The sequence below is a fragment of the Cupressus sempervirens genome, chromosome 11 (assembly GCF_028749045.1).
Source record: "Cupressus sempervirens isolate cs-2001-9-10 chromosome 11, ASM2874904v1, whole genome shotgun sequence".
Classification (NCBI taxonomy): domain Eukaryota; kingdom Viridiplantae; phylum Streptophyta; class Pinopsida; order Cupressales; family Cupressaceae; genus Cupressus; species Cupressus sempervirens.
The window spans coordinates 493,313,296-493,341,068 of record NC_143128.1 but is presented as its reverse complement, the minus strand read 5'-3'; positions in this window follow the sequence as shown (position 1 = coordinate 493,341,068).

Sequence of the window (27,773 nt, the reverse complement as noted above, 5' to 3'; positions counted from 1 at the left end):
GAAGATGAATAAAATAGAAGAATTGCAGAAGAAGAAAGGAAAAGGAAAACTAAGGAAGAAGATCAGAAAAGATTGGAAGAGAAGAAAGAAAGAGAGGAAAAGGAAGAGAAAGAAGAGGAAGAGAGAAGAACTCAAGAAGTAGCATACAAATAGAGGGAGGATGCGACTAAATCATCTAGTTCATCTACTTTGCTCTCTCTTTCAAGTTTGGCTACTAATGATGATGATCAAATTGATCTAATCTCATGCTTGTCCAAACTTATACAAAAGAATAAAATTGTGAAAAGTTTGCAGAAAAATTCAATGGAAGTGACAGATAGGCTACACAACACTTTGATAGTATAGTACATTGAGTTAGATCCTAAACAGAGAGCACAAGTAGTGCTAAAGTCATTCAATGAAGAGTTTACAAACTTGTTGAATGTTGCAAAGGCAAAGGCTCAAATTTCCCATGATGCTAGTCTATTTAGCACCATCTACCATAATATCAAGAATGACTTAGTCAATCATGATACATACATAAAATAACTTCAAAAATGTTAGCAAGTAGGGAAACTTTTGTATGTTAAGTGTACATTATCATACAAACTGACTAAAGACATTGATAGTCAAATAGAGACAAAGATGAATAAGGTAGAGGCTTTATCCAACCATATCCAACATCCATCTTGTAAGGTAGATGATTTTGAGAGTCAAGTTGTTAGTGTTCATAGTGACATTAGGAAACTAGAACTTTGGAAAGAGAAAATTTTGAAGAGAACATCTGATTTCAAAGAATCCATTGCTCTAAAGTTATCTTTTGTTGAGAAGTACCTAGAGGAATGTGTCAAGGCCAAGGACACATATAAAAACTTTTTATATTCAAATATCACTGCAATGGAGATTGCATCATATCCATTATGTGTGATTCTCACAATAGTTGATCCTACCAAAGATGTGGACAAAAGGTATGGATAGTTTGAAGATAATTTTTGATGATTGTATGAAGATTATTTCAGCATAAGGAAGGACAAAAGTTTTTTTGGACAATTTTTGGACAAAATCTTGATATTTTGACCTTTGTCATTGATTGCAAATGTGGAGAGATTCATGTGGAAATTGTACACATGAAATTTTTGGGAGAGGTGCAAAGAGGAGAGATATATGTGGAGATTGTAAAAGTGTAAAGTATATTGTAAGGGGGAGCATATATGTAAAGTTGAACAAGTTGTAATAGATGTAAGGTGTTATTTACTTTTGTTTTTATCACTTAGCCAGTTTTCCCTATTTTATTGCCATCAATGCCAAAGGGAGAGATTGTTGAAAATTGGATAATAGTGATATATAATTTTTTTCATTTATGGAAATACATGATGTACATGTTGACAAGAAACCTTAGAAATAAAGATACTTAGTGTTTGGAAATCAAAAAATTGTCCAAGTGTAGAATTTGGTTTACAATAGTGTATTGTTTTGTTTATAACATGTTATAGACATCATATTATGTTAAGTGAAGTTACATGGAGATAGTATAAATGTTGATTATAATGTGTATAGCCTTAGAAATTTCTATAGATTGTATGGAATAGAGATAATCATGTTTTGATGAAGTAGGACAATGGAATTGAAGGAAAGAATTATTTTATTTACAAAACAATTACTTGTCCAATTAGGGTCGACATCCTAGATGTTTACTCTAACTTGGAAAAGTGAATTGTGGTCTTAGCCAACCTAGAAATAATTTATGTAAAGGCATGGTATTTGTGCAAAGGAATTCTTGCTATATGAAGTGTGTAAGTTGTTCTTTGAAGTGTTATCTTTTAAAATTGTGAAGTGAGTGAACTTATGTGAAAGCAATATATGAGAAGTTTCATATGAGATTTATGGTGATCTAAGATTGAGCTAAAGATTATAAATTAGACAAGGAAGGAAAATAACAATAAATTACTTGTTTGAGTAGTGAGCTCTTCTTGTAGTTGAAATTGCATGTTTGGGCTATGGGCTCTTCTTGCATACATTATAGTATAACTCCTAACAAGGTTTGCACAACTCCTAATAGGGTTGGAATCTCCTAACAGGAATTTAAAGTCTCCTAACAAGGACTACTTACATTAAATTTTCTCATTGACTTCTAATAGGGTCCATCCTCTAACAAGGAACTTATATATCAGTATATTATCTAGTGGGTATCATCCCTACTAGGGTTTTCTAGTTAACAAAATATGGTGTTATGAGCTATCTTTGAGCATTGTTACTCTATTCAACATCACTTTATCACTTTGTTATGCAAGGTTTAAAGTAAGTAACAATATCAAGTTGGTGAATAAAGTTTGTAGATTACTAACTAACCCCCCGGTTAATAATTTCTATTTCTAATAGAATGCAGCCTAGAGGAGTATTAGATTTGAGGGATGTTTTTGGTGAAGAAAAGAGAAATGTTATAGGGTAAGAATTTTCTAATTTCATGGGGTCATTGCATAAGGAAGTAAAGTTGAATTTGGAACAAAGTAATCAAAAGTATAAAGAGAGTGCAAATAAGTTTAGAAGACATCATGTTTTTGAAGGGAAATTTCCTATTGGAACATACAGTAAGCTAAAGGTGAAGAGGTTTGGACCTTGTAAGATCTTGAGGAATTTTGACAATGGTAATTGCTATGAAGTTGAATTACCTGATGAAATAGATATATCTCCTATATTCAATGTTGCTAATTTGTATAAGTATCATGAGTAAGATGATGAAGTTGTTGTATTAGATTATTAACCTAAGAAGTAGGTTGAAAAGTTGAATAGGTATTGGATCAGAGAATTGATAAAAGAACAAGAGGAAAATGTTACTATGAGTATTTGGTGAAGTGGAAGAAAAGACCAGTTTAAGATGCTACATGGATTTCTTAATCTAAGTTGGATTTAGCTCAGGTTGTGACACTTGCATGATCCAAGAGAATTGTTTCTTTGAACCTTGGTTATCAAATGTAGGAGCATCCTAGGTTGCCTTATAATCCTACACTTTTGTTTATTTTGATAGATTCTATCAAGTTCTAGTTGCTGTCAAGTTTTAGTTTCTATCGAGTTTCAATTTCTATTGACATCTAGTTGTTGCCAAGTTCTAGTTGGTATTGAGTTCCAGTTACTACCAAGTTCTGGTTGTTGTCGAGTTCTAGTTTCTGCCAAGTTCTAGTTGTTGTCGAGTTATCCAATGTTGGCCCAATGTTCCTTCATGCGTTGAGTGAACTTGATATTTTTTGATGCTTGGGTCCTTCTTTGATTAAGTTGTCTATGTTTTGGTTCTTAGTTGGAGCCAAATTTTGTATTTAATTTGGTTCATGAATTTAATGATAGGATCTTGTCTAGGGATGAGTGTTGACCATTTTGAGGGTGGCCTTTCTTTGATGTAATTTTCTAGAATCTTTTGTAAGTTGTTTTGGCAAGTATAAATAGAGTGCTTAGGTTTAGGTTAAAAAAGAACATAGAGGATTTTGAAGGTGGAATGCATATGTGTCTAGAAATGCGAATCTGAAGCTGGATCATATATCTTGAATGTATTTTGTATATGGTCATAACCTAAAAGGCCTTACAACTGGGCATGTATGTTGGTTACTTGATGAATTGATAAAGTATTTTTTTCTCTCTCTCCTTGGTGTTGTTCTCTATTGTTTTCTTTCATTGTGTTTACTTTTTAAGGTGGTTTGGATAGCTAGGTGTGCCCCTAGCCCTAGTTATTTCTTTCCTCTTTCCACTTGCATTTTATTGTAGATGATAAGATTGTTGATTATGAGAATTTACATATGGATGTTTCTACTTATGTGGAGTTGGATGTTACTGGTGTGGATTCACTAATTTTTGATGTGGTCGAGGACTACATGATACTACTAATTTAAGACCGTATGTTTCTTATGGGGATTTACTTTTGGCTTACATGGCTAAGGACTTACATTTTGCGCACTTGGCTTTGAAGTTACATGATGTCATTAACATGGATTTCATATTTGAGGATATTATTTTTGATTGTGATCAATTGCAAATATTTTTTGTAAAGCATTATGTTCAATTTTTTCTTGGGAGTAAGCATGTTCATTGGGTTGTTAAGATTCATATGATTCTAATATTTGTATTGATGAAGAGTTGGTTGATGTATAGATTTTTTCTTCTATCTAGGATGTATTGGAAACCTTTGATAAAGGTAAAGTTGTGTGTAGATATTTTTTTTGGCATCAAAGTATGGGACATACTTTTTTACCTACCTGGGGAGTCTGATGTAGGAGCATCCTGCATCACAAAATAAAATGGGGCATTTTTTTTTTTTAAATTACAAATAATTTTAAAAAAAGAGTTTTTGGAGGAGAGTGATGTTGTGTTAAAAATCTAGACTAGCTAGGGTTTTGGTTGGATCTTGAGGGGTCTTGCATAACTATAACTTAATTTATATTTGGTCATAATTGGGGAGGCCTTACAGCCTAGCATATTTCCTAAAATCAATTTTTGTATGAATAAAGAATTGAGTTTGGTATCAGATCGTGTATCTTGTGTTGTGTTTCTACTATGTGGTTGTTTTCTATGGCCTAGAACATCTCCTTTGGTGATTCTCCTACCTTGTCCTACATCAATGTGTGTGTTTGTGTGTGTGTATGTGTGCATGTGTGTCTATGTGTGTGTGAGAGAGAGAGAGAGGGGGAGAGAGGGAGGGGACTAGTGGTTACTTAGAGAGACAAAGGTTAAGGGTAACATGTTAGAGAGAGAGAGTTTAGGAGTTGGTGAGAGAGAGATCTTAGGAGTTGGTAAGGATGGGAGAGAGAGAGAGAGAGGTGGGAATTCAAAATAGGCCACTATTCATGTTTACCTATTGGTTGCATGTTTGGTGAATATTGACTACCTATTTTAGACCATACTTATTTCAAATGGATGGAAAATAAAAGTTTGATGTCCTAGGCTTGTTTATACACATGATTTTGTAGATATCTTCAATAGATTTCCAATGCATTTTGAATAGAGTCAATTGGATTTCGAATATCAAAGTTATGGCCTCTAGAGTAGAGCCCATTTTTGCTTCTTCAAAACCCAATGGAGTTTCAAACCTTGATTGGGTTTTGAATATATGTTTTTATTTTCATAATCCAATCAAGTTATTTGAAAATATAAAACCTTATTAGGTTTCAGCTTAGTTATAATTGTGGGAGTTGAACCAAAGGCTTGAGAGCTCATTTTCCCTCCAATTTTACTCCTTTAGACATTTTTTCATTTTCATCGATGAATCCTTTCGTTTTCCTTTGTCAAGTTTCCAAGTAGTGAAGTGGGTATGTCTAAAATCACCATCATAATCTCATATGTCTTGTTAGCTTTCTAACCATATAAATTTTTCCTTTTTTGGACAATATCAACATGGTAAATTTTACACATGAACATGTATTGAAATTTAAGGATGTAGTAACTTCAATAATTCATTAAAAAATACAATTCATTAGAAAATTACAAAAAATATAAAACTTCTAGGTGTCACTCCAAAGGGGTTTGTAAAGTATTAAATATAACTATGTCTTGTGTGATGCACGCAAAAACAACTATGTTATATCTTCTTAAAAAGTGAAGAAATATTTTTTATGTACACAAGGTTTGACAAACTTAATATTATCTATTTTGTAAAAAATCTAGTATTTTAGAAATTTTATTCAAAGTACTACAATTTATATTTTTTTACCCAACTTTTTATTTTGAGTGGATGACCCTTAAACATCTCGTTCAAGTTTAGGTTTACCTAATTTTAGAAAAAAGGTCTCCACTTGTACCACCCTTTTTGTAGAACATCTTGATGCACTTACCTAACTTATTATGTTCAGATTTTATATTACAAGTCTATTTTTGTGATTATTATTGGTGTTTCTTATATAACTATAGTTGATTCTTTTCAACTTACAAAGGTTTGCATGATTATTTGAGTGAGATATAATTGATTTACTAGTTATTGGTGTTATAGTGTTCTTGTACTTAGTGGTTGAGTAATATCTTTAGTATGAATTATATTTGATGTTTCAAAGGCTATAAATATGATTTCTAAATTGGTACATTTCATTTATTCCTCAACTAGTATTGTTCATGCTTTATAGTACAATAAGTTATCTTTTGTTATGACTAAGATAGGTATTCATATGTTCTCGTTGATCAGTATTCAAGATGAATTTGGATTTCTAGTCAAGGATGAGGTGAAGGTTCTAGATGGTATTCATGTCGCATATTGGTGTTTTTGGAGTATGTGATAATTGTGTTGATGGTTCACATTTATTGAAGATATCAAGTTTTTTGATTTGGTGGCATGTTGGTGTTTCTTCATTTAGGTGCTAATTGATTTGATGAAGTAATGTGTTGTGACTCGTAGTGCTACTTTCGCAATGATATTGAGTTTTTGTGATTTTTTTTTTTGGGTCCTATCTAATTATTGAATGACTTTATTTTGATCAGATTGGTGTTTGAATTTAATGATTGTATCTTTTTTTATAATAGGTCTTGGCTGGCCTAGTTAATATTTAATCTTTGTAACATGTATAAATGAGAGATCATTTATAATTGAGAGGTGAGGGAGGTATGTGTGGATGTAATATTTATGCAAAGAAATGTGAAGAAATATTATATGTACTTCATTATAATTGTATTGGTATTGAAGATGCTACTTGTCAGTTTATCCATAATGAACAATTTGCCCACTTTATTGTAATCAAGATTATATTGGTGAACTTGTCTAAGGGACAGATTTATAATTATATTGTGAGAAGTGAGCTCTTGGTAGTGATCCTATACATTGAGTTGTAATCTTGTATATAAAAATGCATGCTTTTGTCCTCTACTTTACTCTTAATCAAACAATACTTTTGGGAAAGTATATTCATATCATGGGTTTGACTCCCACTAGGGTTTTCCCTAATTGATGTAGGGAGAAATGGAAAATGCATAAACATGTATAATAAACTTAGCTTAAACATACCAACACCTCCCTACTCATAGTTACACATAATTTTACACAAAAATGAGTGAAACTAGAAAGAATACATGGCTAGATATAACATATTCATAGGTGTAACTATTTAACTTCACATTCAAAACAACAATATGCCCATTTGTGAGGCCTTCTAGGTTATGGCCTTTTACAAAATTTAGAATTAAAATTTTGGAGTTCAAGCTTTCATCTTCATTTTCTATCCTCTAAGAGTGCTACCTCCTACATCTAACCAAGCTTCTTTAATAGCTAGCTAAGCCACAATTCAGATAATCAAGCATTTAACTACAATATAGGTCTAGACTTGAAAGAGTAAACCAAAATCCAAGCAAAGGAAAACATAAAATTATGGGCACTTAAAGGTAGGTCCACACATGTGTCAGGAGTTATTTTCCAACTATACAAGATGTCATGTAAGCATAAGAAGCTATGCCAAATGGACAAACATGCCACATAGGAAGAAAACAATAGGAAATAGGTGTTACAAGCTAGAGTTGCCATTGCACCAAAAGATCAAACTATCAATGTTTGATACTACCATTAGACTTATAGAACACAAGAAGTGGTTAATCCATGTGATGATCCCAAAGGGGAATGTTGGTAGTAAGTTCAACAATCCCCCCCCCCCCCTCAGTGTTACCTGAGGAGATTCAAACCTATGACCAATCTCTGATATGACTTGTTACAAGTTAGAGTTGTCATTGCACCAAAAGATTGACTTGTCAATGCTTGATACAACCACTAGACTTATAGAATATAGGAGGTGGTTAAGCCATGTCACGAATCCTGAAGGGGAACATTAGCAGTTAGTCCAAAAATAGGGATTGCAAAGAATGACATAGATTCTAAGAAAAATGGAACATTATAGCTTGCACACTTAGGAAAAGAATCTAGAATAGGTCCTCAACATGATATCAACTATGTACAATATGAAACCAAAAGTAGAAAATAATACTACACAAACAACAAACTGGTACAAAAAAAAAAGAAATATTTTTGGTTGATGAAAGATTGCTCAAAGACCCAAGATGCTCTTGTATTAGATACTTGGGGTTAATAAAGAACTAATTTCCATATAAGACATTACTGATATTTTGACCTAAATCATAGAGATCCAACTCATCTTATGTAATCCACGAACTATCTTCAACTATTTTTTCTTTCCACTAAACTAGGCATTCAATATAGTATTTTCCTCTGGTGTTCTTGCTTATTCTACAATTCAAAATCATTTCAATGTTGTATGTCTTCTTATTAGGATAATCCAAGTTATTTATAGCCCATCATTTGATTCAAAATACTCAAAGATATCTTTAATGTTGAATATAGGTGAAATATCCATGTCTTTAGGTAGTTAAACTTCAAAAGGATTTCCACTATTAAACTTCCTCATAAGCTTACAAGGACCAAATTGCTTCATCTTTAGCTTACTATAGGTGCCAACTAGAAATCTATTTTTCTTCAAATGAATCATAACCTTGTCACCAACTTCAAAATATTTATGTTTCTTCTTTTTATTAGCTCTTTGTTTGTATTCCAAATTATTGTCCTCCAAGATCATTTTCACTTCTTTATGTAAAGTCTTTATGAAATCTACAAATTCCTTAGCTTTAGCAGTTTATTTTGCCTCAAGGTTTAGATCTCTCAATTTAGTAGTTCCTTTAGGATCCATTCCAGTAACAATTTCAAAAGGTTTCTTCTTAGTGATCTTGTTCATAGAATTATTGTACGTAAACTCTTCTTTCACTAAAATCAAATCCCAATTAGTAGGCTTATGTCTAACCAAACATCTCAACAAGTTACCCAAAATTATGTTCACAACTTCATTTTGTCCATATATTTGTGGATGAAATGTAGAACTAAATTTTAACTCTATACTCAACTTCTTCCAAAGTGTTCTACAAAACTAGCCAGTAAACTTAGTATCTCTATCTGAAACCATAGTCTTAGGAAAACCATGCAATCTTAGGTCAATTCCTTAAATAATAATTATAACACATGTACTACATCATATATGTTCTTAAAAGGTATAAAATGAGTCATCTTTGAAAATCTATCAATTATTACCAAAATAGAATCATTACTCTAATGTCCCCACTAGTGAGGACAATAATACATGCAACACCAAAGTTACAAATTATACAATAATAAATTATATTTCACTATTATATCATCTATCCTAACCCAACCTTAAAGATGTCTCCATATTGATCTTAAGTTATTAGCCATATTAAGATCACCCTCTTCCCTAAAAAGACTCTCTTGACCTTAAACCATTAACCATTAAGTCATGTGTGTTATCCATTTCGAATTCCATCTTTACATATACATATGTATATTCATAAATTATCCACAAGTATTATTCATTAATATAAATAAATTCATAAATATAATCAATAAACATGCCTTTCTTATCCTCCAATTTTATGGTCCATGTGGCTCTATCCTTAGTTGACCCTTCAATGAATTATTGCTAATAGAGTATCTCAACTCTTTAGTTTCCTTCTAAAATTTGTTCTTTTCTATTTATAAGGAAAAGATAAAATATACTTTTTTGTTTCTTTTTTTCCAAGAGTCACAACTTTTCATAATAGAGATCCTTTGAAAAGTTGCAACACTTCATTGTTATAATTCTTTTGAAAAGTCATGACACTTCATAATTAAAGTCATTTGGAAACATCCCAACACTCTATTATTACAATACAACTATTCATAATTGTGAACCTTTTGAAGGTTCAATTTCTTTCAATATCAATGATACCTTTTCAAAAAATCACCTCCTTATTTTCTTCATATTACTTTCCTCCTCCAATTTTTCTTTTTAAACTCCTATCTTCTCCTTGTCTTCCCCCTCTCTAAAATAAACTCTCCTTTCTTTTATATCTTAATTTCAAGGATTCATGTCTATTTATTAAATATCTCTTCACTTTTCATTAGATTTAGTTCATTTATATTATTTTATGTTATATTATCTATTTAATTACTTATTTGTGTTGATTATTATTTATTATTAAATTCTATTCGGAAAATTAAAATACTTTCTATAATATTGTCTCTTGTATATATTTGTATTTGTTTATTTATTCATTTTAATATTATTATTTTCTAATTATTTAAAATATCATACTAATTTTTATTTATTTTTATCAATAAATGGTCAAAGCCTTATATACTATATCGATAAGGATGAAATTAAAAATATATAATTATCTCCATTCAAATAGGCATTGGTAGGAAAGAACAAAGAAGAAAACCTCTAGTCTTACCCAGGACCTTATTCCTTTACATAATACATATATAAAAGGGGCATTCCCCAGTTTTAGAGTTTGATTATCATATTAAAAGGTTTATTTAAAAAATCTATTTATTTATTTGATCATGGCCAAGATCCTCCTCTTATATTTCTATTATACTTTGTGCCTTAGTGATGAACTATTTCTTATTGATTCTATGCAATCAAAAATCACTTCAAACTTATTTTTAAATGTTAGTACTATATATAAATACATAATCTATGTTTAATTAGGAAAAAATTGGAATCTATATTTAATACATGACTATTTTTAAACTAATACTTAAGAGCTTATCCCATTTTAAGTTAATTTAAAATTACTTTAAGCTCTATTGTGTCTTTTATCTTTCCTAAATATTAAAGGGTTGATTTGATTAGGATTAATAATGTTTCCTTGTCTTAGTTCTAGACTACATACTTAATTATAATATATGATTACAAATTTAATTCTTTACCAATTAAATTTTGGATGCTTTCTACTGAATACAAAAAAATGAGTATTTTATAATTTCTATTTTAGGATTGGTGACTAAATGTTCAGATCTTCTCTCTGATTTTAAAGTCTATATTGTGTTTCCTACTCAACTCTATTTTTTTTAAAGTTCATTGTGATTTGCAATTCTTTTACTTTCGGTCTTTTTTTATTTAATTATTATTCTATCATCACTCACTCTATTTACCTATTGAATGTTGACAAGACTGAGAAATTAATAGTGATATTCTTCATTCTAAAGAGCTAAATCTCCTTACTTGTCTAATATTTTTAGAGTGAGCCATGGAGTTATTAGGCTTCTTGATATGAAATGCTATGCAAATATCAGTCAACATAATTGCCAAATAGGATTAAAAACAACTAAATAATCAATCCTTAAATGAAAAAGAAAGGTGGGGAAGCAAAATGAAAAGACCATTGATTAAATTTCCATAAATACTTGGATGAAACATAAAAGATGACACAATTCATCATTTCAAAATTGTTAGCTTTATATTAGTAATATGTAACTATGCATGAGTATCAAAATGTACAAATAACCATCCATTGAGTTGTTGAAATCTAATTGAAAAGATCACTATTCAAGAAGGGAGATTGTTAAAAAGAAGGGAGATTGTTGATAAAGAATGTTTTCAATCATTGTTTTGTCAGTGATGTCAAACCTATTATTTGTTGGAATGACAATTTCTTATAAGATCCAAGTACTATCACTTAGTTGATTGATGAAGAGGATTTAATCAATAAGATGTAACAAAGGCACCTAAGGGAAAGGTTGAATTATGGTTTTGTAATGAAGTGCAAGGATCAGTTAAGACAATGGTGAAATGATGTATTGATAATACACTTGAAGATATAGAGGTTGGCTACACTTAGAAACTCTACAAGAATAATTTGTAACAAAGTTGTTTGAAAGTTTGTTTAAATTCATTAGTGGGTGCCAAGAAACCTAGTTCATGCCGAGCATATTATCAATAAGTGCCAAGAAAATACAAGCCAAGTGAAACAAAGGGAGCTGAGAAAGTTCAAGTAACGAGAAAATAATAGGTGTCGAGAATCAATAAAACTTAGTTAATGCCAATTGAATCCACAGTAGGTGTTGAGCATCAGTAAAACACAGTAGAAGCTGAGTAACACAATGTGTGTCTAGCATCAAAAATTCAATAGTGTCAAGCTACTGCATTATTTGAAAAGTCAAAGATTCGCTAGATCTGAGCTAACAAGTTTGTTACCTTAAATTTTGTGAACCAGATGGACGATAAGGATGATGAGCTAGTGGTACATAATTTTAGATAAACTATTTTTGGGAGAATACAAGAGGATTCTACAAGATTTTTCTAGAAGAAACAAGATTAAGGGTACATTCATTGAATCTTACATATTCTATGCGACCCAAAGATTAGAGTGGAAATAGTATTCTATACTTCTATTTAAGGAGTTATAGGTCAAGAAGCAAGAGTGGTTGGTTGGAGAGAGTATACAGTGGGTAAAAGCATAGATCTGTGTCACCGTTTGTGATACAAAAACCTGTTTTGGTCAAATCTCATTTCTCTATCAAAACTCAATTTTTTAAAAAAACTAAAAATACCCTTTTATAGATTTCAGATTCAATATCATCATTATATAAATTTTTGATTGTTTTGATTAGTTATAATATGCTATAATCTAAAAATATTATAAGTTGATATTTCAACATTTCAGAAGATGCTCTCTCAAAAAATGAAAAAAAAATAGTAAATCATATCAAAAAAATAAAAAATATATATTTATCACTAGAGGAGAGAATCCTCTTCATGAATATGTAATTTTTTTTCAAGAAGGTATAGATTTGATAGGGAAGTTTTGACGGGAGGAAAAAACTGTTGGATTCTGACAAGGTCAAACTTGAGTACTTATAACAAAGAAAATATACATAAAAAATAATTATTTCTTTTTTTGTGCACTAGCTATACATGTCATCTATAAAATATTTTCAAATCATAACAAAAATAGATGATTTGCACATACTTGTTTGACGGGAACTACATCCTATATTTTTTACAGTTAAAAAAGGGACTTCAAAATAAAATAAAATGAATAAATTCTTAGTCAAAAAAATAATAAAAATTATAGGCAAAAAATTCATACAATTCTACACATTTCATTAGTTTACATCATCTTCATCTTTTAAACGCAAATACCATTTTTTTTGTCATTAATGTTGAACTGTCACATTCTGATATCACTTTTCTTTATAAAATGTGACACAGGTTTGTGCTTTTACATATGTGGTGTCAAGGAGAAGGAATCGAGAGGGAGGAATAGAGTATAGAGACTCTACTTTGATAGGTGAGCATAGAGGAGATTGCACTGGCACAACGAGCATGGAGACTCAAGGAGACAAAGCTTGAAAGGAGGAAAAGCTATCATAATTGTAGAGACTAAAGCTAGGCAAATTTGTGAGCTAAATTGACATATGAAATTTGCAAGTTATGTTGTGAGTTGTATCAAATCAAAAGCCCTTATCATTACTCTCTAGCAATTTTATTAGTTAGGGCAAATCCTATGGTCTTAGGTTGGTTTAACATCCATTTGTAAATCTTTTAACATGGTGACATTCCAAGTGAATGTTCTAAAGTCCTTTAACTAGGCCCACTTCTAACAAGGTGGTTGAAATCCTTTAACTAGGTCACATTTAATAGTGTGTTGTAGCCTTTAATAGGGTAGGCCTTTCATAGGACATCACCTTAGAAGGGTGAGAATTGAGTGGCATGTTACTAGTGGCTTTTCCCAAATTGGGTTTGCACATGAATCACTATGTTATGTATTGATCTTTCATGTCTTATTCCTGCATGTTGATTTCTCAGTAACTTGCTAAGATGAATGTTTAGCTTGGATGCATGGTTAGTTTAATGGGCTCACTATACTTAGTGAAAAAAAATTATTAGGACATTTAGACCTTGAATAAAAAATTCACCCCACCTCTTAGTTATTCTAAAGCATTTCTAATAATTGGTATCAAAGCCATCTGTTGATTTAGTTTAAAGGTACTAGAAGCAAAAAAGATCAAGATGTCCAAGAGAGAAGTTCCCAAGCTAATTAGAGATAACTTCATTGTATGGAAAATTTTAATGAAGCTACACCTTGGATCATGAGGTGATCATACATAGACCTCAATTAAAGTGGAGCATGTTGATCTAGCTGGTGTCCCTACTACAAAAGATATGAAGAAAAAGGAGCATAATCAGGCAATGTTGGAGATTACTTGTTCCCTCAATTATGTTGAACTTGATGACATCAAGGGATGTAACTCTGCATTCAAGATGTGGAAAGCCTTGTTAGATATTTATGGAGGGAATCAAAATGTCCAAAGAGCAAAAAGAGAAAGCCTCAGAGGAAAGTTTGATGACATGAGAATGGACAAAGGTGAGAACATTGCTTAATATGCCTCTAGAATAAAAGAAGTAGTAAGTGTAATAAGAAGTTTGGGTGGTCATTTAGATGATGAAACTATTAATAGAAAATTCTAAAGAACCTTGCTTCCCATCTATGCTATTAGAGTGTTAGCCATCCAAGAGTTAAGATACATACCAGGAAACAAGCTAACTCTTGAAGGTATAGTGGGAAGACTCGCATCATTTGAGTTATCCAACTTTGATAACTACAAACTTGAGAATCTTGAGTCTACTTTCAAAGCCAAGTTGTTGTTGAAAGACACTAAAGAAGTGAAATCAAAGAAGAAGAAAAAGATAAAATATCCATCCAATGAAAACATCATAGAAGAAGAAGATGTGGAAAAATTGGAAGCATTGTTGGCTAAAATATTTCATAGAGGCAAAGGTAAGTTCAAAGGTAAGCTGCCTATCATTTTTTTTAATTGCAATGAAGTAAGACATATTGCTGCAAGATGCACATAGAAGAAGAACTATAGAGAAGGCAACAAGAACAAGAACAAAAGAGAAGATGATGATAGAGATTACAAAGAAGTGCTACATTGGTGAAGAAGAGGATTCTGATGAAAATAATGATGAGGTAGTCTATGTAGCTATCAAAGATGAGTCAAATGAAGATGAGGCAATAGTACTGGTAACCTATGTAAATGATAATGACAAATGGATCATAGACTATGGATACTGACATCACATGATAGGAGACAAAAGTAAGTTTGTTACCTTTAGTATGATGGAAATAGTGTTAGATTTGGAAATGATGCTCCATGTCTAATCAAAGGAAAAGGTTTTATTAAGCTTATAGAGAAAATTTCATGTGATAATGCATATTATGTTTAAGGATTGAACCACAATCTGTTGAGTGTGTCACAGTTAGGCAATGTAGGATGCAAAGTAGAATTTGGAAACAAAACTACCAAAATCTATGACACTAATGGAAATCTGATAGGAAAAGGATATCAAACTAGGAGTAATTTGTTTTATCTAGATATGGAGGATGTTTTCTATCTTATTGTAAGATTTTATGATGTGTGGCTATGACATAAAAGGATATGTCATGTCAACTTTGATAATCTGATTATCATCAGCAAAATGAAGAAAGTCAGAGGTTTACCTAAACTGAAGAAGCCTGACAATACAATGTGTAAATAGTGTTAGCTAGGAAAGATGACCAAGTCAAGTTTCAAAAGCAAAACCTACACTTCCAAAGAAGTATAAGAGTTAGTCCATATAGATTTATGTAGCCCAATAGAAGTGAAAAGTTATGAAGGAAATAGATATATAATGTTGTTTGTTGATGATTATTCTAGGATGATGACTATTGTTTGTTGATGATTATTCTAGGATGATGACTATCATGTTCTTAAAGAAAAAATTTGATTCATTTCAAATGTTTAAGTGGTATTTGGCCAAGGTTGAGAAAGAAATAGGAAAGGGTCTAAAGTGCCTAAGATTAGATAGAGGAGGAGAGTTCACATCAAAAGAATTTGAGACATTTTTCAATGATAAAGGAATCAAGAGACAAACATTAGCACCTAAAACTCCCCCACAAAATGGAATTGCAAAGAGAAGGAATAGATCAGTGATACACTATGCTAGAACATTAATGATGGAGAAGAATGTCACTCTAAAGTGTTGGAGAGAAGCTATAAGTACAGCTATCTACACCCTAAATTGAGTACAAATCAAGAAAGGTAAAAATGCAACACCTTTTGAATTATGGTATGGTCACTCACCCAATGTAAAACATTTCAAAGTATTTGATTGTAAGTGTTATATTCTTAAAGATTCTAGAAATGGCAACTTTGATGCAAAGAGTGATGAAGGCATATTCCTTGGATATTCCACTAGAAGTAAAGCATATAAGTGTTTAAATACTAACACTACCAAGATTGTAGAGAGTGCAAATGTAAATTTTGATGAGCATACAGAAGATCAAGTTGATGAAACCAAGAAACTAGAAGAGTACAAATCCTTTGTATACTTCTATGAAGGAATGCCTACTGAAGAAGAAGTTGCCAATCAAGTTGGGAATTAGCAACAAGGTTTAGTATCAGTTGAGTCACAACCAGTGAATGTCAAGCTTCATTTAGAAGCCAAGTTTTAGAATGAAGAAAATGCACATTCTAATTCTGAAATTAGTACACATGAAAGATATAATGAAATACCTAAAAGAGATGTGCATAGTGACTCTAAATCTAAAAGACCTAACATGGAAACTAGGATAGAACCAAGGCTATCCAAGTATGTGAGAAGACATCACCCTGTAGAATAAATCATTAGTGACAAGGAAGCCAGACCAATGTCTAGGAATAGACTAAGAAATGAATCATGTCTATTGAGCAAAATTGAACCCAAAATAGTGAAAGATGCACTACAAGATGATAATTGGTGTAAAGCTATGGAAGAAGAGATTGAGTAGATAAAGAAGAAAAAAAATTGGACTTTAGTTCCAAGACCAGCTGACAAAAATGTGATTGGTACCAAGTGGGTATTTAGGAACAAGCTAGATGAGAATGGTGAGATCACAAGAAATAAGGCTAGACTAGTTTGCAAAGGTTATGCACAAGAAGGACTGGACTATGGGGAAACATTTGCCTCTGTTGGAAGGATGGAAGGAGTAAGAACTTTACTTGCATAGGTTGCTTACAGAGGTTTTTAAGTCTACCAAATGGATGTAAAGTCTTCTTTTTTGAATGATATACTAGAAGAGAAAGTCTACATAGAACAACTAGAGGGATTTGTTGATGACAACAATAAGGATATGGTTTAAAAACTACATAAAGCTCTATATGGTTTGAAACAAGCACCTAGAGCATGGTATGAGAGACTTCACAAATATCTAGCAAACATAGGATTTGAGAGAATAGATGACAACAACAACCTATATATTAAGGCAGAAAAAGGTAAAGACATTTTGATACCTAAAATCTTTTTTGGTGATATAATATTTCGAGGAAAAGATGCACTATGCAAAGATTTTGCTGATCAAATGAAACATGAGTTTGAGATTTCAATGTTTGGGGAAATCAAGTTCTTTATTGTATTGCAAGTACATCAATTGAAACATGGCATATTTGTGACCCAATCAAAATATATCAAGGAGATACTCAAGACATTTGGCTTAGAAGATTCTAAACTAGTCAGTACACCAATGATAACAAGACATAAGTTATCCAAGAACAATGAATCAACTGAAGTAAATCAAACAATGTATAGATCAATGATTGGAAAGTTGCAGTATGTTATGCATAGTAGACCAGATAATGCAACCAAACATTGCATTATCTATTGGAATAGTGGCAACATTTTCTACAAACCCAAGAGAAAATAATCTCATGGAAGTAAAAAGAATAATGAGGTACCTAAAAGGAACAAATGACTTTGGCTTATACTACAAGAGGAGTGAAAAATTTGAGTTGAATGCCCACACTGATGTAGATTGGGGAGGTAATATAGATGACAAAAAAAGCACCAGTGGAGGAGTACTCTTCTTAGGTAAAATATTAATCACTTGGACTAGCAAAAAGAAAAGTTGTAACTCATAGTCTACAACTGAAGCTGAGTATGTTGCTGCAACCATCAATTACACTAATATTGTATGGATTAAGCATTTGTTGCAAGGTATGAAGGAAGAGATAACTAAACCTTATTATACTCTATTGTGATAACACAAGTGCCATCAACATATCAAAGAATCTTGTGATGCATGCCAAAAAAAAGTACATTGCAAATAAGTATCACTATGTAAGAGAACTGGTGGAAGACAAGCAAGTGAGAATGGAATATGTCAACTCAAAGGAACAAATTGCTAACATCCTCACAAAACCATTACCTAAATATGAATTTGAGTATCTTAGAGGTAAGTTAGGTGTGATACCCCTATCCAAGGCCTTTTGAGTAACAGTAAGACTACCCTACATCAAATGAGTTTATTGTTGAAATGATATAAATTGATGTAGAGGATACTTACTTTAGGTATTTTCTTAAGTAATTAATATACTGAAAATCTAAATCAATCATAAGAAAGGTGATAGAGGGACAAATTGGAGTTCCTAGAAATGCTACACTTCCATCATAAGATGCTGAAATAGCATGTCTTTGGCATTGTTTTCAAAGAGGGAGAAATAACAAAACTGATCAAAGTGGAAAGCTACAAAAAGAGAGAGATTTGTAGCTCAGAGGGAGAAAATAGTGCAAAAAAGAAACAATTAGGATGACAAGATCAGAGAGGGAGTAGAAAAAAAGAGATATCCCTAATATTTTGAAAGGATTTACTTACAAAATTTAGAGAGAGTCATAAGAAATTCAAAGGTGTTGATAGAATGAATAGATAGTATTGGATACAAAGTTTTCTTTTTGGCATTTGACTTACTATTTTAACCTAGTTAACATTTTGATAACTTGGTTGATCATTTTAGTTTTCCATCAATGTCAAAGAGGGAGATTGTTGAAATTTGATTGAAAAGATCACAATTCAAGAAGGGATATTGTTGAAAAGAACTGAGATTGTTGATAAAGAATGTTTTCAATCATTGTTTTGTCACTGATGTCAAACTTGTTATTTTCTAGAATGAAAATTGCTTATAATATCTAAGGACTATCACTTAGTTGATTGATGAAGAGGATTTGATCAATAAGATGTAACAAAATCACCTAAGGTAAAGGTTGAGTTATGGTTTTGTAATGAAGTGCAAGGATTAGTTAAGACAATGGTGAAATGATGTATTGATAATATAGAGGTTGTCTACACTTAGAAACTCTACAAGAATAAGTTGTAACAAAGCTGTCTATAAAGCTTGACTAAATTCATTAGTAGGTGCCAAGAAAGCTAGTTCATGTTGAGTAGATTATTAGTAAGTGCTAAGAAAATGAAAAATCTAGTATTTTCTGAGTGAAATAGAAGGAGTCAAGCAAGTTCAGGTGCCAAGCAAGTAATAGGTATTGAGCATCAGTAAAACTTAGTTGATGCTCGGTGAATCCATAGTAGGTGTCGAGCATTAGTAAAACATAGTAGGAGCTAAGTAACATAGTATGTGTTGAGCATCAGAAATTCAATAGTGCCAAGCTATTGTATTATTTGAAAGTCAAAGATTTGCCGGATCTGAGCCAACAAGTTTGATACCTTGAATTTTGTGAACCAAATGGAGGATAAGGATGATGAGCTGGTGGCATAGAATTTTAGATCAACCATTTTTGGGCCAATAAAAGAGGATTATACAAGATATTTCTAGAAGAAACAAGATTAAAGGTAGATTCATTGAATCTTACCTAATCCATACAACCCAAAGATTAGAGTGAGAAAATTATTTGAGACTTTTACTTAAGGAGTTATAGGTCAAGAAGCAAGAGTGGTTGGTTGGAAAGAGTATGTGGTGTCAAGGAGAAGGCATCAAGAGGGAGGAATAGAGTACAAAGACTTTGCTTCAATAGGTGACCATAGAGGAGATTGTACTGGCACAACAAGCATAGAGACTCAAGAAGACAAATCTTGAAAGGAGGGCAAGCTATCAGAACTATAGAGACTGAAAGCTAGGAAAATTTGTGAGTTGAATTGAGATCTAAAATTTGCAAGTTATGTTGTGATTTGTATCAGATCAAAAGTCCTTATTATTACTCTCTAGAAATTGTATCAGTTAGGGTAAAATCCTATGGACTTAGGATGGTTTAATAGCCATTTGTAAATCCTTTAACAGGGTGACATTCCAAGTTAATGTTCTAAAGTCCTTTAACCATGCCCACTTCTAATAGGGTGGTTGAATCCTTTAACTAGGTCACATTTAACAGTGTGTTCTAGCCTTTAATAGGATAGGCCTTTCACAGGGCATCACTTTAAAAGGGTGAGAATTGAGTAGCATGTTATTGGTGGTTTTTCCCAAATTGGGTTTCCATGTAAATCACTGTATCATGTGTTGATCTTTCATGTCTTATTTTTGCATGTTGATTTCTCAATAACTTGTTAAGATGAATGTTTAGCTTGGATACATGGTGAGTTTAATGGGCTCACTATACTTAGTGAAAAAAATTTATTAGGACATTTAGACCTTGAATAACTAATTCACCCCCCCTCTCAATTATTCTAAAGCATTTCTACCACGAGGGACATGGAACCCAACAAAACCCCATAGACATAAAATATACATAGGAGAAAAAGACAAAACTAATTATATCTAGCCATACGAGCTATCAAAGCTAAAAGAAAACCCTAAATGAAAAAGGGAAATGACCACCCAACCAACCAACCAAACAAACTTAAACTAACCTACCTAGAACTAACTACTAGAAAATAAAGAGAACCAAAAAGATATCTAATATTAGGACTTCTACCTAGAAAAAAAAAACCCTCATATTGTTGGAGGGCTACGCCTCCTCTTCTTTCTTCCAACACACCATTATAATATCTACATCTTTTTACAAGTCATCCACCCTAGATCCTAGAGGGAAAACAAAAGTTGATTGCTCTTTACTTGATTTGAATGAATTTGGTAGTGAGAACTCCTATTTGTTTAAATCCTCAAAGACTACCCCTAGTTCAATGTAGGCTATGAACGTCTATGAAAATGAAATAACCAATTCTTGTTCTATTCTTCTATGATTCCCCTTCATTGCAGCAAAAAATTAATAATTGCTTCCATCTTTGGCCATACCATGTAGAATTGATTATTGTTATGAATAACTAGAGATGGTCACCTTGCAACTTTGGTTAACCCTAGACTACCCAAAGGATGAGCCATATACACTTCATGAAGTGGGGTCTTTAGTTTATGATCAATACTAAGACCTCTATTCTATAGAACCTCTAGCCAAATGGATCAAATATGTTAAAACATAGATGAGTGATCTCTCATTTCCCTATATTATCCCTAGCTGAACATCCTATGAAGGAGCCAATGACAGAGCTATTGGTACACTAGGTGAAATCATAATTAAAGGCCTTCTAACCCATTTCCCAACTGATAGAAACCCTAGTCATATCATTTATTGGATTCAAAATTATGTTCCATCTCTCAAAATTGACAGACCCCCAAAATGCCATGGTTCGAACCTCTAGCACATGATACAAAGAAATCACTAACTCCATGGAAACTAAAATTAAAGCTAACACTAAGCAATATAAACCCATAAATAGCAAGAGTATACTCTAATTTTTGAAATAAATAGAAACCAAGAGCCATGGAAAGTCCTAGAAAGATCTAGAGAGGAGAGAAAAAATCACATCACACTTATTGTAATCATAAACTGATAATCTTAATGCTTGGTAAAAAGCATGATTGTTGGAAAAATTGCTCTTCTGAAAAGTTTTAATTATCAAAGCTAAGTTACTCACTAACGTATATACTTATCATTTTAAAATTAAATTTAAGGTTTGAAAAGGATAAAAAATGGAAAAAAAAGAAAGGATAGTATGGGAAGATGGGTTGAGGAAAGCTAGAAAAATAACTAACCCAGGAGCCATGCCTAAGCCACTTGCTAAATAATATGCTTGTGTGTTACCTTCTCGATATATGTGTTGAAACCTAGTTTCTCCAAACTTCTCAAGTAAACTTAGAATATTTTCAAGTTTTTAATTCATTGCCCAATTTGAAGTATTTTGTTTCTTAATGGCATTAATAATGATTTTGGAATCTCCTTCAATGATTATTATTGTTTTCCTAATTTTTAAACTTAGTGCTAGCCCCTTCTCTAAGAGCTTCTAATTTTGCTATGTTTTTTGAGGTTATGCCTAAAGGTTTAGCTCTTTTAACGATCCATTCTCCATTGTTTGAACTTATAATGCAACCTTCAGGAAGGAAAATGGGTTGTATACATATTTTCCAACAAAGGATGTCTTCTAAATTTAGGTGAACTTTTCTCATGGGGTCCTAAACCATGCGAGGAACCTTTGATTATTCCAAAATATATTACATATTCTCCTATTTGATATGATCCTTTCCATTCTTCAAATATCCTCCTATTATGAGTCTTTGGTATTCAGTATAATTATTTTCACTTTTTTATGTTCTCATGTGGTTCAATATTCTCTTCCTTCTCACGTGTTATTTTTCTTTTCTATCCTCATTTTATTTGCTAGAAGTAGCCCTTCTATTTGTTCGTTTCCTAGATTATGTCTTGAAGCTCCATCGAATTTAAGTTTCATACATCCTTTTGGTGATAGTTCCCATTTGCATTCTTTTCTCTCTTTTTTATCTTTTTTCTCATAGACTAATGGTGGGTTGATCAGGAAGGCCCACTTCCTTTTTACTTTTTCATCCTATTTTAAAAAGGTCCCTTCAATTTTGATAGTTTTTCTTAAATAGTTATTCATAAATTTTGTTATGCTTGCTTCTACTTTGTTAAGAAAGGAGGTAACACTTAGTTCTATGTTGTTAAAGATATGGCTATTCCTTTCTTTCCATATTTACCACATTAGTATGGTTGAAGATATATTCCATAGTTTATCATATATGCTATAATTATTTTCTTTATGTCATCCCAATAGGTGACTATTAAGATCCTCAAGGAGAGGGGAAGTTCAACATAATTTTTTTCAAAGCCAATACCAACTTTATTTAGCATAAGTGTAGTTATAAATTAAGTGATTTTTTATCTTAGTATTTTCTTTACAAGGACAACATCTTGATGGGCCTTAAAATCCCATCTTTGTAAATTTGTCAACTATTAGAATTCATTTTTGTGTTTCTACCCATAAGACGATTCCTACCTTTGGTGGACATGTTGGGTCCTAACATAACTTGAGATGAACGTTTATCTTTTCCCATGTTTGTGAATTAATAATTAGATTGTATCCTTTCTTGAAACTGTATGATCCATCTTTGGAAGCTCCCCAGATAAGTCTATCTTTCCTATATTTATGTTTAACCTATCATTGTTTGAGGATGTTTTCAAGGTTCTCTTTATCTTTAGGTGTTAGATCTACATTCTCCAAATTTTTCCATGCCCAAATATCTTCCCCATTTTCCTTTCAGATATATTTATAATTAGATATCTTTGTACCCCATGAATTTACAAATACATTTTTGAAATTTAAGAGAATGTTAGAGTTATTTAATATAGACAATCTATCCCAAGAATCCTCCCAAAAAAGAGTTTCATCACCTCTTCCTATGTCCCAAGTGGAAAATTACTAATCATTGACTAGCATTTAATCATGAAATTCTAACCTTTTGACCCATTGGGTCGATTTCTAATTCTGAATGTTGATGTTGGATCTTCCACATTCAAACATTTATTGTATAAGATTTTAGCCCATTTGTTTTCTCTTTCTTGGTACATTTTCCATACTAACTTTTCTCCAAAAGCTTCATTTTTCCAACTTAAACTCTTAATGCCTAATCCACCTTGTTCCTTTGGTCGACATATCCTCTCCCATTTGATCATGCTGATTTTTTTTTTTCTTTTGTTTCATTCCAAAAGAAATTTTTGAGTTTCCCTTCTAGTTTTTTGTTGGCATATTTAAGTAAAGGAAGGCACAACAATTGATAAATAGGTATTGCTAATAGGATAGATTTAATCTTCAAGGCTCTACCAGCTTTTGTCAATCATTTCCCTTTCCATGTTTCTTTTTATTTATCAATTTTGTCTAAAATATTATCCCATCATTTGTTCTTCCTTGATCCTTTTTCTAAATTAATCCCAAGGTACTTACATGGGAATGAGCCCTTCTTATATCCCATCTTATTACATACAAAATCTTCCATTTCTCTTGAAGTATTAAGAAAGAAAATTTTTGATTTTTTTCATGTTCACTGTCTGTCCTAATGGTTTTGAATATTCTTGAATAATTTGTTTAAAATTTTGGGCTTCTTCCTTAGTACTTATTCCTAGAAGAATAGTGTCATTAGCAAATTGTTGGTGGCTAATATTAAGGATTTTTTTGTCATAGTAATTCCTCTTATTTTGCCTTCTTCTTGAGCTTTCTTTACTGATCTCCTGAATGCTTCAACCATGATAATGAATAAGAAAGACAAGATTGGGTCTCCTTGACAAATACCTTTCAATATACTAAAATATCCTTCTGGGTTTCCATTTATAAGAAGAGAGATCTTTGGTGATAAAATGCAATTAAATATTGCATTGATCCATTTGTGTGAAACCCAAAAGCTTCTAAAGTTTTACATAAAAATCTCCAATCCACTACATCATATGCTTTCCAGATATCTAGTTTCATAAATATACACACTTTCTTATTGAAAGAGGTTGAGTGGATGGTTTCCTAAAGAACGGATATCCCATCTAGAATGGATCTTCCAGGCATAAAGCCAATTTATTCTTCTGAAATTATTTTAGGAAGGGATTCTTAAACCTGATTTTCTAATGCTTTAGAAAATATTTTGTATATAGTGTTACATAGAGTAATAGGTCTAAAATTTCTTAGAGATTTTGTAGTTGATTTTTTTGGAATTAAGGAAAGGAATGTATGGTTGATTTTTGTTAATATTGATCCTCCATTTCTAGAGGCTTTTATTGCCTTCCATAAGTATTCCCCTATGATATCCCAACATTTGTAAAAGAAGAATTCCTAAAACCCATCTAGTCTTGGTAATTTTTCTAGGTTGAGATTAAAGAGGGTCATCTTAATTTCCCCTATAGAAAATGGTTTATTGATTAGTGAATTATCTATTGTTTTGATCAATCTTGGAATGGCACTAATCATCTTTTCTTGAGTTTTTTGATTTGAGAATTCAAAGTTGGTAAGGATGTTTTTATAATAATTTATAAATATTTCTACTAATTTAGTAGGATTTTCTTCCTCATTTCCATCGTTATTTTTTATTTTAGTGATTCTATTGATTGATCTATTATGGATTTTTCTATTATGAAAAAAAATAGTATTTCTATCTCCTTCTACTGACCATTTTCCCCTAGATTTCTATCTCCAAAATATCTCCTCCTTTTCCAATATTTCTTCTTGTTATGCTAACAATTCTTTTTCTCTAAAGAATTTTTTTTTATCCATACCATTATAATTACTTCTTCATTTAAATTATTGAGTTTTTAATTTTTCTTTAAATATGTTATTGAATTGTGTTTTATTCCATTTTAAGATTTTTTCTTTGATCAATTTCAGTTTAGATATCATAATGAATATTATTTCATTGATAATATTAATTAAATAATTATTATTTCCTATTTTTATATTTTAGTATTAGTTTTAGTATATCTTTATTATTATTTATTTAATAACATTGTATTATCTAATTATTATTAAATTTCTATCTTAACAACAGGGATATGAAAATTATCTCTCTAAGTTCTAGGAAATCCAAGAACAAAATTAATAATAATATTTATCCAAGGCTTATGAGGTATAGGCATTGGTGAAAAGAATCTCAAATTCTGACTAGTTCCTTTTGTTATTTTACAAATTCTGCAACTTCTAACCATCTTTTGCACATCCTTATAAATTTGTGGCCAGAAGTATCTATCTGGAACCAATTTCACTATTTTATCAATCCCACAATGTCCAGCAAGACCACCACTATGCTTCTCCTTCATGATGTTCTCTCTCATAGATCTTCTAGGTATGCACAACTAAATTCCTATAAACACCATATCCTCTTGAATGAAATAATCAGTTCACTTATCTCTTACCATGTGATCTTTGCAAGCTTTCCAAGGCTTTACAAATAAGGATTAGCTTCATACAAATACTAGTACCTCAACTCTCATTTATGTCACCAAATATCTTCTTCTTCTCAAAGCATCAGCAACCTTGTTTAATTGACTACCTTATGTTTCAATGAAAAGGAAAAATGTTGCAAAAACTCAACCCACTTCATTTGTCTTTGATTAAACTTATTTTGACTTCCCAAATACTGCAAATCTTTATGGTCAATATACAACACAAAATCTTTAGGCATCAAATAATGTTTCTATTTCTTTAAATCTTGAATAATAGCATATAATTATTGATCAGAAAATAAATATTTCCTCTTACCATCATTCAATTTCTCAATAAAGACAGGTATAAGTCTTCCTTATTGACTCAAAACAACTCCTATAACACTTCCACTAACATTACATTCAACTTGAAAAACTTTACTAAAATCAGGCAAAGCAATTGTAGGAAATTATGCAATCTTTTGTTTCAAGGTTTCAATTTTTTTTGATCCCTATGTATCTATTTGAAATCCTTTTTATCTCCTCTCATGGCCTTAGTCATAGCATTATAAATAGAACTAAAATTGATGATAAACTTCCTATAAAAACTTTCCAATCCATGAAATGATACTACCTCACCAATATTCTTAGGTGTAGGCCAATCAAGAATAGCTTTTACCTTCTAAAGATCCATCTTTAAACCATTAGCTAAAATTACAAATCCAAGGTACACAATTTCTTCCTTCATGAATGAACATTTCTTTAGGTTAATTGGAATTTCTCCTCCTTCAATTTCTACAATACTTGTCTAATATGATCAAGATTTTTTTCTCTAGTTTTACCAAATATCAAAATGTCATCAACATATACAATTACAAATTTACCCAAGAATCTCTTCAGAATCTCATTCATTAGTCTCATAAAAGTACTAGGTGCATTATTCAAACCAAAAGGCATAACCAACCACTCATACAAACCCTCATTAGTCTTAAAAAAAAATTCCCATTCATCTTCTTCTCTAATTCAGATCTAATGATAGCCACTTTTCAAATCAATATTTGTAAAATACCTCCCTCTACTCAAACTAATCATTATGTCATCCATCCTAAGAAAAGGGAATATATATTTCACTATTATCTTATCTATAGCTGTAGAATCGCTACACACTCTCCATTCTCCATTCTTTCCAGGTGCTAATACAATAGGTACTGCACAAGGATTCAATTTTTTTCTAATCAGACCCTTATCTAGAAACTCTTGCACTTGTCTACTCAATTTAGCCTTTGCACCAACTATCAATCTATGTAGTACTTTATTAGGAATACTAGCTCCAGGTATCAAATCCATACAATGACTTATGTTTCTTGTAGTAAGAAAAAATTAGGTACATTATCACAAATAATGTATTGAAACTTTTCTAACAAGGATTTAATCTCAAGTGCATGTTCTAACTCATCTTTTTTCTTACTCTTTCTAGGAATTAAAAAAAAACCAAAAAAAAAAGTTCTTTCACATCCTTAACAAATTGGTTACCTTCAACCAAGCATATTCTAACTGTGGTATAGTTATTCTCATCAAGTTTTTCTACTAAATGAAACAATATGTGTTTCTTTCCATCTACCTAAATAGTATATTGATTAAATCTACCATCATGCAAAGGTTGTCTATCATACTACCAAGGTCTACCCAAAAAGTATATTGATTAAATCTACCATCATGCAAAGGTTGTCTATCATACTACCAAGGTCTACCCAAAAGAATATGACAATAATCCATATGCATAATGACACAAGTCTTCACCATGATAATTTCCAATTTTGAGTTTAACAAGGCATTGTCCACTTATAAGTAATTTATGCTCCCTTTGGATCCAATCAACATGATAAAGCTAAGGATGTCTTGATCTCTGCAATTGTAATTTGTTAGCCATCTCCTCAAATGCCAAATTATCAAAACTTCCACTATCAATGATAACTTTGCAACATTTTCTAATAAGCTTAC